Source organism: Oryctolagus cuniculus, chromosome 3, assembly GCF_051225735.1.
Source record: "Oryctolagus cuniculus isolate XC-2025 breed Fujian yellow rabbit chromosome 3, ASM5122573v1, whole genome shotgun sequence".
NCBI lineage: Eukaryota > Metazoa > Chordata > Mammalia > Lagomorpha > Leporidae > Oryctolagus > Oryctolagus cuniculus.
This window is the reverse complement of record NC_142869.1, coordinates 1,902,117-1,914,523: the sequence shown is the minus strand read 5'-3', so window position 1 is coordinate 1,914,523 and position 12,407 is coordinate 1,902,117. Positions and strand designations below refer to the sequence as shown.

At 63.4% G+C, this 12,407-nt stretch overlaps 1 long non-coding RNA gene across 1 annotated transcript; it reads right to left on the bottom strand.

Annotated features, from left to right (window-relative positions):
• Window positions 1-319: 319 nt before the first annotated feature.
• Window positions 320-4,095, bottom strand: LOC127486536 (uncharacterized). Its single transcript, XR_007913214.3, has 3 exons — window positions 3,514-4,095; window positions 893-953; window positions 320-409 (listed from the first exon to the last, which is right to left on the bottom strand). It is a non-coding gene; the product is annotated as an uncharacterized LOC127486536 (long non-coding RNA).
• Window positions 4,096-12,407: the final 8,312 nt, after the last annotated feature.

Here is a 12,407-nt window from a genome sequence, read left to right as displayed (position 1 = left end):
TAAATACATAGTTAAGGAAAGTGTCCTAGAAAAGGCTGTAAAGGGAGGAGAAACTCAGGTGCGGGTGTGGGCCCAGATCCATGCTCGTCTTGGGCTGTGGGGCGCCAGGCTGCGGGGCCCAGAGGTGTGCTGTGACCCCCGCGTGTCAGCCAGGGGACACACAGAACCCACGCCCCAGGCACTAGTGTGGGTAGAGTCACCCAAGCCGCACTCTGTAAGCAGACAAACTTCAAGTCCTCAGAGAGCGAATGGGAGGGAGAGAGGCCGTATCTTGATCCATTCGGTCGCTGTAACAGAATAGCACAGGCTGAGGATGGTATAGGAGTAGACATTTAGAAGGAATTTATTTCTCACAGTTCTGTCTGGAGGATGAAAGTCCAACGTCAAGGCGCCCGCAGACCTGAAGTCCCTGTGGGGAGGTGGGGAGGCAGGGCTCTGTGGGCCTTCCCAGAGGCAGGTGCAGAGGCTCTGTTGGGCCCTCCCAGAGGCAGGTGGGCCTGGGCTCTGGGGGCCCTCCCAGGGGGAGGTAACTGGGCTCTGTGGGCCCTCCCAGGGGCAGGTGGGCCTGGGATCTGGGGGCCCTCCCAGGGAGAGGTAACTGGGCTCTGTGGGCCCTCCCAGGGGCAGGTGGGCCTGGGCTCTGGGGGCCCTCCCAGGGAGAGGTAACTGGGCTCTGTGGGCCCTCCCAGGGAGAGGTAATTGGGCTCTGTGGGTCCTCCCAAGGGGAGGTGCAGGGGCTCTGTGGGCCCTCCCAGGGGGAGGTGCCTGGGCTCTGGGGGCCCTCCCAGGAGGCTGTTCTCAGAGGCCTCTATTATGAGGGCGCTCATCTGGTCATGGGGAAGGGGAAGCCCTCAGGCTGCCTCCCCCAGGGCCCTGCCCCTCGCATGGTCACCTTGATGGCAGAGTTCCAGCGCAGGGAGTTGGGAGGGGACGGACATTCAGCCCTCAGCACCCTGCAAACAAGAACAGGCAGTTACGAAGCAAGAACAAGCAAATCTGGGCTCCCTGGCTTGTTACTTTTTGTCTGATTTCCTGTGGTAGACCTGATGCACGAGGGAAAGAAGTGGTCCTTTGGGAAAAGTCTGAGTGCCCATGAGCAGGCGGCGCAGAGACGAAGGTGGAAATGGAAGTGAGAGCTTCAGAGACATTAAGAATCAAACAGGAACGTTGAATATGCACAAATATTTAGAAATAAAAATACGGATGTCAGACATGCGTCGGATAGAGATTCCAGAGAGAAGAACGAAACCCGAGAACAGGCAATATTTTCGGTGCTAACGCTGGCATTTTCCCAGAATCGGAGCGGGACTTGAGTGCTGTGACTTAAAATGCGCCAAGTCCCAGGCAGGAGGAATCGAAGCAAAGTCACGCGAGGACATGGAAGCTGCGAAGTGCGAAGGAGAAGGAGGACATCTTAACCCTCCACCAAGGACTGAAGAACCAGCCCAGGTTAGCGACGGGGGCTGCGGGCGCTGCGGTGTCAGGGACAGCGAGGAGACCCCGGCGGAGTGGCGTCCTGCAGGCCCAGGGCAGGCACAGCCGGAGACGGAAGCCAGGAAGCGGAGGTGAGAAGCGGTGCCACTGCCCGCGGGCTCGAGGAGTTGCGGTGAGGAGCCGCAGTGGAGAGCGCAGTGCGTGTCCCAAGGTGCTCGGCGTCGCGGACGCCCAGGGAGCCGATTCCTGAGCGTGGCCCAGGGCCGGGGCCAGGTGGGGAGCCGCTGGCTGCCCCTGGTCGTGGCAGGGCTGGGGCGGGGTGGCCGGCTGCTGTGTGTGCCAGGCACACCTGCAGGGGCAGTGGCTGGCTGCACTGCCCTTGTCGTCCGAGTCTCCCACTGCCCTGGGACCGCTTTAGAAACACCACCGAGCCGCGGAGGCTGGAACGCTGCCAGGAAGGGAGCCTCTCGCCCGGGGGCCCTGTGGTCTCACGCTGGGCAGGGCCGGGGCCGCTGTGACTTCCAGGACAGCCCTGGCCCTGGGACCGGCCGCCTGTGAGAAGTTTCCAGAAGAGCGCCAGCGCCCCTTCCCGCTGTGTCCTTGAGCAGATCCGCCTGCCTCCGTCTCCCCTTCCATGGGGACCTGGTCTCGGCCCAGGGAACCGTGGGCCGGCGCTGAGCCTGCCAAGAGGGGGCTGAACTGCACAAAGTAAATATTTCTCCACCACCGGGAAAATGGAGGGGGCCCCCGGGGGCTTCCCTGACAGCCAGAGCGGAGCAGCGCCCGCGGCTGCAGCCAGGCCCCCTCAGCCTCCTGGGCCAGCGCCCACCGGGCACTTAGACCTCCGCATTTATTTATGGAGCTAATTGTGTGTGTGCTGCTCCCATTTCCGGGAGATAAAAAGCCGAGATAATCAGCTCGGCCCTGGACGCAGCGGGGACCGTGGAAAGCGGGCGGGGTCCGCAGAGGCTGCTGGGAACTGGGGCCGAGGACCCCACCCCAAGCACTTGAGCCATCACCGCTGCCTCCCAGGGTGTGCGAGAGCAGGTGTCAGGAGCGGCGCTGGAGCGCAGGCGCTGCACACGGGGCGCGGCCCCCCCACGGCGCCTTGGGCGCTGCACACGGGGCGCGGCCCCCCCACGGCGCCTTAGGCGCTCCACACGGGGCGCGGCCCCCCCACGGCGCCTTGGGCGCTCCACACGGGGCGCGGCCCCCCCACGGCGCCTTGGGCGCTCCACACGGGGCGCGGCCCCCCCACGGCGCCTTGGGCGCTGCACACGGGGCGCGGCCCCCCCACGGCGCCTTGGGCGCTCCACACGGGGCGCGGCCCCCCCACGGCGCCTTGGGCGCTCCACACGGGGCGCGGCCCCCCCACGGCGCCTTGGGCGCTGCACACGGGCGCGGCCCCCCCACGGCGCCTTGGGCGCTCCACACGGGGCGCGGCCCCCCCACGGCGCCTTGGGCGCTGCACACGGGGCGCGGCCCCCCCACGGCGCCTTGGGCGCTGCACACGGGGCGCGGCCCCCCCACGGCGCCTTGGGCGCTGCACACGGGGCGCGGCCCCCCCACGGCGCCTTGGGCGCTGCACACGGGGCGCGGCCCCCCCACGGCGCCTTGGGCACTCCGCACGGGGCGCGGCCCCCCCACGGCGCCTTGGGCGCTGCACACGGGGCGCGGCCCCCCCACGGCGCCTTGGGCGCTCCACACGGGCGCGGCCCCCCCACGGCGCCTTGGGCGCTGCACACGGGCGCGGCCCCCCCACGGCGCCTTGGGCGCTCCGGGAAATGTGCAGCCCGGGGGAAGGTTCTGCTGCTCCTGCTTAACAAGAACAGCGCGCGTCCTGAAAGCCGTGCGGCGACAGCTGTCAGACGACCGAGTTCTGAGCTCGTCACCAAGCCCACGGCCCGGTGTCCTTGGCAGAGATCCCCGCCGCTCTTCCAGCCGAGACAGACAGATGACCTGGTGTCTGGGGATTCGCGGCTCCCTCTGCTCCCCGGAGAATTTTGAAGTGCATCTTCCCTGCTCCCGGCAATGGCGTCTCCGCCCCCCCCCCACCCCCGGCTTTGGGGGCCCCCTCACCCCAACCGCGTCGCCGGTTCCAATCACGGAATGTTTAGAGGAATCTGGGAGGCTGAGTTCACGCAGCGACGCCCAGGTCGGGGCTGGGTGAGATCCCAACGCTGCGGACGGAGCGCTCCCTCCCGCGCCTCCGTCAGGGCCCGGGGTCAGATCCGGGATCTTGAGAAAACAAACATGGCGTTTCTGTCCAAACCCTAACAGCTGGTCCGTGCTGGCTTTGTCTCATTCTAACAGATCAGATAAAAGGGCTTCCTTAGTCATCACGGAAATAGGGCAGAGATGGCCGACGCGTAATACGTCATTTCGGTTTCCAGAGGCCGGGACAGTCCAGAGGGTGCCTGGCCCCGTCGGGCGCTGGTCCACTCCCAGCTCAAGTGCACTGTGAGTGCAGGCGGACTCGGCCTCTCCCGCCCAGCGGCCTTCCAGGACGCAGGCGGGCGTGTGGCTTGGTCTCCGCCTGAACCTGTGCCCGACAGCTGCCCCGAGCGGAGGGAGCTGGAAGCAGCAGCCACTAGGGAAGTCCCCCTGAAGGGACCATGGGGTCCCCATTGAAAACCAGGGCCCTCGGGTGCCTCCTTCCTCCTTGGGGAGGGGTCCTCCGAGGAGCACCTGCTGCCTGTCATGGCTGAGCCCCGCCCCCCGGGTGGAGATTCCACTGCCCTGCAGAGCTCGGCCTTGGTGCTTTGAACTCACCTTCAAAAGGTGCTCGGAGTGCACTGGCAGGGTCAGGCAGGCTGCTGGGGGCTGGGGGACAAGGTCTGTGGGCATGGGCAGGAGCCAGCCTGCACTGCCCAGGGCTGCGGCCACTGTGCACCCAGGGTCAGGGAGTGGCCACCCAGGACAGGAGGGCCACGTGGAAGATGCCTGCTCCGGAGTTGCTGTGGTGGTGGTGGACCAATCGACACCTCTAGCCCACGCCCACGCCCATGCCCACGCCCCGTTACCTTTCCAAACGTCCCTCTCAGTCCACAGCACTGAGACGGCCGATGGAGGAGCAAACGTCCAGTGTGCAAACAAGGGCTGACCCCAGAGCGAGGTGAGGCCGCCGCAAAACTTCCCGGCCAAGGTGCAAAGGCTGCCTGGTGCTTGCATGGGACACGGTGTACAGAGGACGTTGTGCCCGGCTCACACCCTGCGCACAGGACAACGTTCCGCGTTGAAGGTGCAGCCCCGGCGGAGCAATGAGGTCCCCAGCAAGTAGAAACCCTGCCTGACTTTATATTGACAGATGTTTCTTTGTTGTTCTTTTACCAGATTTGTTTATTTATTTGAAAATCAGACTTACAGGGGGAGAGAGAGGGAGAGAGAGATCTCCCATCTGCTGGTTCACTCCCCAGATGGCTACAACAGCCGGGGCTAGGCCAGGCTGAAGCCAGGAGCTTTATCTGGGTCTCCCACATGGGGTGGGGGCCCAAGCACTTGGGCCATCTCCTGATGCTTTTCCCAGGCGATTAACAGAGAACTGGGTGGAAAGTGAAGCAGCCAGGACTCGAACCAGCATCCATATAGGATGCTGGTGTCACAGGTGGCAGCTTTGCCGGCTACGCCACAGCACCGGCCCCTCGGGTTTGAAACTGTTCGGTGAGGTGCAGAGGAGCATGCGTCTCGGTGCACACAAACTCACACACCCCGGAAAGCAGCTCCCAGGATTCGTAGCACCCCAGAAATTCCCCACAGGGTCCCTCGTGTCCTTAGCCTCTCGCCTCGAGTCACCGTTCTGTTCAGGACGTGGGCAGTGCCATGCGTGGGCCTGGTGCTCTGTAGGAGGTGGACCGTGGCCCTCATGCTGTGTGTCTGCTTCCCCTGCCTCTCCCTAGAACCTTTCCCGTGGCCGCGTGGTGGTCTCCCCTGTGCGTGAATGTGGTGATGGACACTGGAGTTGCCGTCTGTGGTTTTGCAAATTCCAGTTTCCCATGCACAGCTGGTGAATGTGCGGCTCCCGTGGCGCCGACGCTGCTGACAGCGCTGTCTCCCTGCCACACGGGGATGACCTCCACTCGGTACAGCCACCCTTCGGCCCGGGCCCCCCATCTTAAACACGCTGGAAGTGCCACGTGGGCACCACGTGGTCTCTGTGGCTCTCACTTACATGGGTCAGCCCCCAGCCCAGGGTGCGTGCCCACCTGGAGTCTGAAACCCTCTCTAGGCTCCGTCAAGCTCTGGCAGAACTCCAGGACTGAGGCCTCCCCCTGGGGTGGAACAGGAGAGGCATCTGACCTCTGACCTCTGACCCCTGACTCCCGGGCCACCTCCACAAGCTCACGGGAGCAGCTCAGGCACCCCCAGGGTTGTCTCTGAGGACCAAGCAGTAAGGACAACTGCAGGGCAGCACTCGCGGGTGCCACGCGCGGTCCCCCTGCCGCGTCCTCCCCCACGGGGTCCCAGGGCCGCCTTGCTTGGTGACGGGGTCTCCCCACCGCTCCTCCTGGAGCGCCAGTCTCCGTTCCTTCCTGACCTCTCCCCGTGCATGCCAGCACACCGCCACTGCCCTGCCCCAGGGACCCCTGTGCCAGGTGTGAATTCTCGTCGCTTCTCCCCTGCAGGCCTGGGAATGCTGTGCCGCCTCCCGCCACGCGCTTGCTGTCACTCAGCTGGCTCCATGGTCCTCGCTTCAAGGACTTTGGCTCCTTTTTCCTGGGGTTCGGTTCTGATGGGTTTGGGTTCTTTGAGTTCATGCTGTTTGGGGTTCACCCAGCTTCTCAAATCCACAGCTTCGTATCATTTGCCAGATTTTAGAAACGCTGAGTCATCATTCATAAGTGCCTTTCAGGCTCTCCCGCTCTTCCTTGCGATGCCCTGGTGACATGAAAATCCTAGCTTTTCTATAGGGACGCCCCGACTCATGACGGGGCTGTGTCCTAACCAACCACGCAAATCAAGACTGAAGGGGCACCGGTGGCTCCCCGGGGATGCTGCCCGGCGCTGAGAGCGTGCTGTGCCCCCACCTGGAACCTGGCAGACTGCCAGAGGTCCACACTGGGAGCCTGCGCCGTTCCGCACCACGGGCGCCCAGCCGAGCCCCGGTCGGTCCCTGTCCCCTGGGCACGCGCTCTGATCCTGCAGGCTGTGGACGGATGAGCCTGCTCCAGGGGTCAGAGGGGACTCCTGGGTCTCACAGGGAAAAGCTGCGATGGATGGGTGGATCGGGATGAGGGGCTCAGCCTTGGCATCGCACCCTCAAGTTTGGGGAGTAAGAGGGGGACTGGCCTTGAGCTGCGTGTGTCTGAAGGTTCCGCAGGTCGTTTGTGTCTGGGAACAATGCTGAAGGTCCCCCGACTTCTGGGACCCGGGACCTGGTAGTCCGTGGCCTCTCCCTGGTGTCTGCTCCGTCCTCCCGTGCCCGTGAGCAGGACGGGCGGTGGCAACGGTCCTCCCAGCGTCTGCTGTTGGCAGGGCGCCCTCTCCCGCAGGGGCTGACATGACTTTCTGTCACCTGCGCTGTCCTTCCAGCGGCAGGAACGAAGCAACAAAGACGTGGTGGCTGGCAACGGATTGCTTCTTGCAGAGTCCTGGAGGCCAGAGTCCGGGCCCCTGGTGGGTGGCGGGGCCACACTTTCTCCCCAGGCTCTGGGGTCCTCCCCCGCCTCTTCCAGCTTCTGGTGGCTCCAGAGCTGACCCAGCCTGCAGGAGGACGGCTGCCCCCATACGGCTCCTCCTCTTTTATCTCTGGATTTAGGGCCGCCCAGACAGGCCGGGACGGCGTCGTCACATCCACAAAGACCCTTTCTCCAGATGAGGGCACAATCCAGGGGTGGGCGTTCAGAGGTGGGCCCAGCTTTTTGGGGTGCAGGGCCCACGGGCGGCGCCACTGGAACCCGGCCGTTGCTTCTGAGTCAGCGCCACCAGGGCCGCCCTCCACTCTGGGGTTTCTCGTTCGTGGTTCCCTTGGTGCTACCCCGGCGGAGGCCACGCTGAGCACCGCAGGCAGGAACCACGGCCCCCTGCACCCTGACGGCCACGTGGCAGGAAGCTGTGAGCGCGCCAGGACCGCCAGGACGTGCTCCAGTGATGAGCATGTTGTTCTCTCGCGGGTCCTCCGGCGGGCGGGCCACGAACGCTCTCCCGGGGCTGTGCGGCCTGTGGGTGGGGGTGAGCGGCTCCTGCCGCGGCCCTCGCTCTGCGTCTCCGCCCAGCCAGGGCCGCGAGGCGCTGAAGCGGCTGTCACACCGGCCCTGCGCGTCTCCCAGGGCCCACTCCTTCCTTGGGAGCGGAGTGACAGTTTGCACACTGGAAGGATTCACGAATTCCTGTCTGCAAATCCACTTCAGATCTGCGGGTCTGCGGCCCAAGACGCAGTTATTCTGCTGCTAATTAAAACCATCCCGCCATGTTGCCCTCCCCTCATTTGAATAACAAAGAGAGGCAGAGATAAAACGACATCTGTGGAGCCTCCCAAATACTTCTGACCGCGGGCGGGGGAACACATGAGACAGGGCGGGCGTGACGCACGGACGCCGAGCCGCCCGGAGGTGCTGACGGCGAGGGCAGAGCCGACCGGGCAGCTGTGTCTCTCCTTCGGCTCCCAGTGAAGCGCCAGCTCCAGCCCCAGCCGAGGCGGTCCCACTGCTGGCTTCTCCAGAGGTGGGCCGGTGTCATCCCATTTCCACTTGGAAATGCTGGCATCGTGGGGCGCCCGAGGGGGCGGGGAGGAAGGAGACAGGGTCCCGCAGGCGGCACGAGGCCAACAGGAGGGCAACACCGAACACGCAGGTGGCCTCGGCAATGCACTTGGTAAAGGGAGTCAGTTTCGGCAGTGTGCTTTCCGGCTCCGGAGCTGTCAGGGCCGCTCCGTGTTCGTAGGCTCCTCCTCTCTCTCTGGGTCTCCCTCTTCCTGTCTCTCCCGAGGACCTCGCCATTGGACCTAGGGCCACCCAAGCAGTCAGGATGCCGTCATCTTGAGACCCTGCAGCCACTGGGCAGCCCGCCCCTGCCGCCCTTTCACCCCGGGGCTGTCTGCATGAAGACAGGAAGCTCCTGGGGGGGACCTTGCTGGGCTCTGATGGCACACCTCCAGTGTGTGCACACCAGGAATCCCCGGCAGGCACCCTGGGCGAGCCGACCGGGCAGCCGGCTCTGGCTCAGGAGCCGTGACTCGGGAGCAGGCGCACTGGGGGTGGGATGTGGCAGAGGCAGAGGCGGGTGGGGGCTTTGGGAGAGTGGGGGTACCTGCCGCCCCGCCCCTGGCAGCAGGAAGTCCCGCCTCCCGGTTGTCAGTCCTGAGATGTGCTGTATGTTGGGGCTGACCTCTCCTGGGCCTGTCTGTGGCTCCCTCGGTTCCGGTGACCGTGGCTTCTACCCCTGGCCGGTGTTGGCTTCTTCCTCTTCCAACCACACAGCCCGTGGGTCCTCTCTGAGCCAGTTGCCTGCTGGCCACTGTGACAGTCCCACTATCGTCCGGGATCGCCGCCTGCACCCACGCCCCCTCAGGAAGCCTGCGCGGCAGGGTCCGTGTTACTGCATCGCATGCTGAGGGGGACACCTGGGACTCTCCGCAGCTTGGGCGTCGCCGTCGGAACCGGGTCGGGGAGCAGCGATCACCCTGGGCCTCCTGCCTCTTCCCTCTTCCGCTAGCCCCTGCCTCTCTCCCCGCCCCGGCCTCCAGCCCGGACCCCTGCAGGCTGTTGGAGCCTCTGCTCCGGCGTCGCCCCGCCCCGTCCTCTGCCAGCCCCCGTCCTCTGCCGGCCCCCGTCCTCTGCCGGCCCCCGTCCTCTGCCAGCCCCCGTCCTCTGCCAGCCCCCGTCCTCTGCCGGCCCCCGTCCTCTGCCAGCCCCCATCCTCTGCCGGCCACCATCCAAAGCCCATCGTCCAGGGCCTTTGAGCTTCAAGCTCAGAGCCGTGGCGCAGCCCCCGCATGAATGGAGGGGCCCCTTCCCGCGTCCTGGCCACCTCCTGCAGGGGCCAGCACCGACCTGCTTCTTGGGGACAACAGTCCCCTCGTGGCCTTGTCCCCCCGCCATCGCCGCTGCCCCTTCCCGGGGGAACCTGCAGTCTGCCACGCTCCTGGGGCCTCCTCAAGTGCCCTCGGCCGGCTCACGCCCCGTCCACCCCGGCAGTCAGGCCCGCCCGCCACCCGCAGGATGCTTCCCAAGCAGCCAGGGACACACCAGCCACATGGCTCTGGGACACGAGAGGCAGCGTGGCCTCCGTCCCTCCCTGGGCCGAGCAGTGGGTCAGGCCCACCACGGCTGCCCCGTCTCTGCCTCCACAGCAATTTCCCGGGCCCGCTCTGACCAGTGAAATCCTCCAGCTGCCACCACGGGGCCTTGCGTGGCTCAGTCCAGGTTCTAGGACACCAGCTCTTTTTAACTATGCCAGGAGTTCCAGAATGTGTTCCAGAACATTCTGTGGACTCTGGAGGCTGCAGGAGCAGGAGGGAGGGGTCTAGGCTGGTGGGCTGCAAACCTGCACCCTCACACCCTGCGTTCCCGGAGCAGGGAGCGCTGACACAGCACAGAGCAAGCGGCTGCGGATGGCTGAGTCCACCCACGTACCCTCCCCTCCATGTGGTCCATGGGACTCTGGTGGCCACAGGTGCCTCCTGTCCCTCCTCTGGGGACGGCACCTCAGGGGCCACGAGGGACACAGCAGCAGGGCACAGGGAGCTGCAGCTGGACAGGGGATGAGCCAGCGGGGGCGGCCTTGGCGTCCCCCCGCCCCGATACCCGTGGACTTCGGTTTCTCAGAGGTTACAGCACATCCTGGGCAGGAGCTCTGACCTGCAGGCCAGGTCAGCACTGATGTGTGTCCCCTGCCCCAGAGCAAAATGGTCAGCTTCCCGCGGGAGCAAGCACTCAGGGAGCCCTGGGAGGGAGCGGGAGAGAGTACTGAGCACTGACTCTATGTACTGTGTAATATGACTGAGTACTGAGCACTCCCTCTGTGTCTGTGTCTGTGCAGGGTGAGTACTGAGTGCCCACTCTGTGTCTGTGTGTGTGCAGGGTGAGTACTGAGCGCTCACTCTGTGTCTGTGTGTGTGCAGGGTGAGTACTGAGTGCTCACTCTGTGTCTGTGTGTGCCAGGTGAGTACTGAGCACTCACTCTGTGTCTGTGTGTGCAGGGTGAGTACTGAGTGCCCACTCTGTGTCTGTGTGTGTGCAGGGTGAGTACTGAGCGCTCACTCTGTGTCTGTCTGTGCAGGGTGAGTACTGAGCGCTCACTCTGTGTCTGTGTGTGCAGGGTGAGTACTGAGTGCTCACTCTGTGTCTGTGTGTGTGCAGGGTGAGTACTGAGCACTCACTGTGTGTCTGTGTGTGTGCAGGGTGAGTACTGAGTGCTCACTCTGTGTCTGTGTGTGCAGGGTGAGTACTGAGCACTCACTCATGTCTGTGTGTGTGCAGGGTGAGTACTGAGTGCTCACTCTGTGTGTGTGTGTCTGTGCAGGGTGAGTACTGAGCACTCACTCTGTGTCTGTGTGTGTGTGTGTGTGTGCAGGGTGAGTACTGAGCACTCACTCTGTGTCTGTGTGTGTGCAGGGTGAGTACTGAGCACTCACTGTGTGTCTGTGTGTGTGTGTGTGTGTGCAGGGTGAGTACTGAGCACTCACTCTGTGTCTGTGCAGGGTGAATACTGAGCGCTCACTCTGTGTCTGTGTGTGTGCAGGGTGAGTACTGAGCGCTCACTCTGTGTCTGTGTGTGTGCAGGGTGAGTACTGAGCACTCACTCTGTGTCTGTGTGCAGGGTGAGTACTGAGCACTCACTCTGTGTCTGTGTATGTGCAGGGTGAGTACTGAGTGCTCACTCTGTGTCTGTCTGTGCAGGGTGAGTACTGAGCGCTCACTCTGTGTCTGTCTGTGCAGGGTGAATACTGAGCGCTCACTCTGTGTCTGTGTGTGTGCAGGGTGAGTACTGAGTGCTCACTCTGTGTCAATCTGTGCAGGGTGAGTACTGAGCACTCACTCTGTGTCTGTGTGTGTGCAGGGTGAGTACTGAGCACTCACTCTGTGTCTGTGTGTGTGCAGGGTGAGTACTGAGCGCTCACTCTGTGTCTGTGTGTGTGCAGGGTGAGTACTGAGTACTCATTCTGTGTCTGTGTCTGTGCAGGGTGAGTACTGAGCACTCACTCTGTGTCTGTGTCTGTGCAGGGGTGAGTACTGAGCGCTCACTCTGTGTGTGTGTCTGTGCAGGGTGAGTACTGAGTGCTCACTCTGTGTCTGTGTCTGTGCAGGGTGAGTACTGAGTGCTCACTCTGTGTGTGTGTGTGTGCAGGGTGAGTAATGAGTACTCACTCTGTGTGTGTGTGTGTGCAGGGTGAGTACTGAGCGCTCACTCTGTGTCTGTGTCTGTGCAGGAAGAGTACTGAGCACTCACTCTGTGTCTGTGTGTGTGCAGGGTGAGTACTGAGCGCTCACTCTGTCTGTGTCTGTGTAGGGTGAGTACTGAGCACTCACTCTGTGTCTGTGTGTGTGCAGGGTGAGTACTGAGTGCTCACTCTGTGTGTGTGTGTCTGTGTGTGTGCAGGGTGAGTACTGAGCACTCACTCTGTGTGTGTGTGCAGGGTGAGTACTGAGCGCTCACTCTGTGTCTTTTTGTGTGTGTGCAGGGTGAGTACTGAGCGCTCACTCTGTGTCTGTGTCTGTGCAGGGTGAGTACTGAGTACTCACTCTGTGTCTGTGTGTGTGCAGGGTGAGTACTGAGCACTCACTCTGTGTCTGTGTGTGTGCAGGGTGAGTACTGAGTGCTCACTCTGTGTGTGTGTGTCTGTGTGTGTGCAGGGTGAGTACTGAGCACTCACTCTGTGTGTGTGTGCAGGGTGAGTACTGAGCGCTCACTCTGTGTCTGTGTCTGTGCAGGGTGAGTACTGAGTACTCACTCTGTGTCTGTGTGTGTGCAGGGTGAGTACTGAGTACTCTGTGTCTGTGCAGGGTGACTGAGTACTAAGTCCTCTGTGTCTGTCC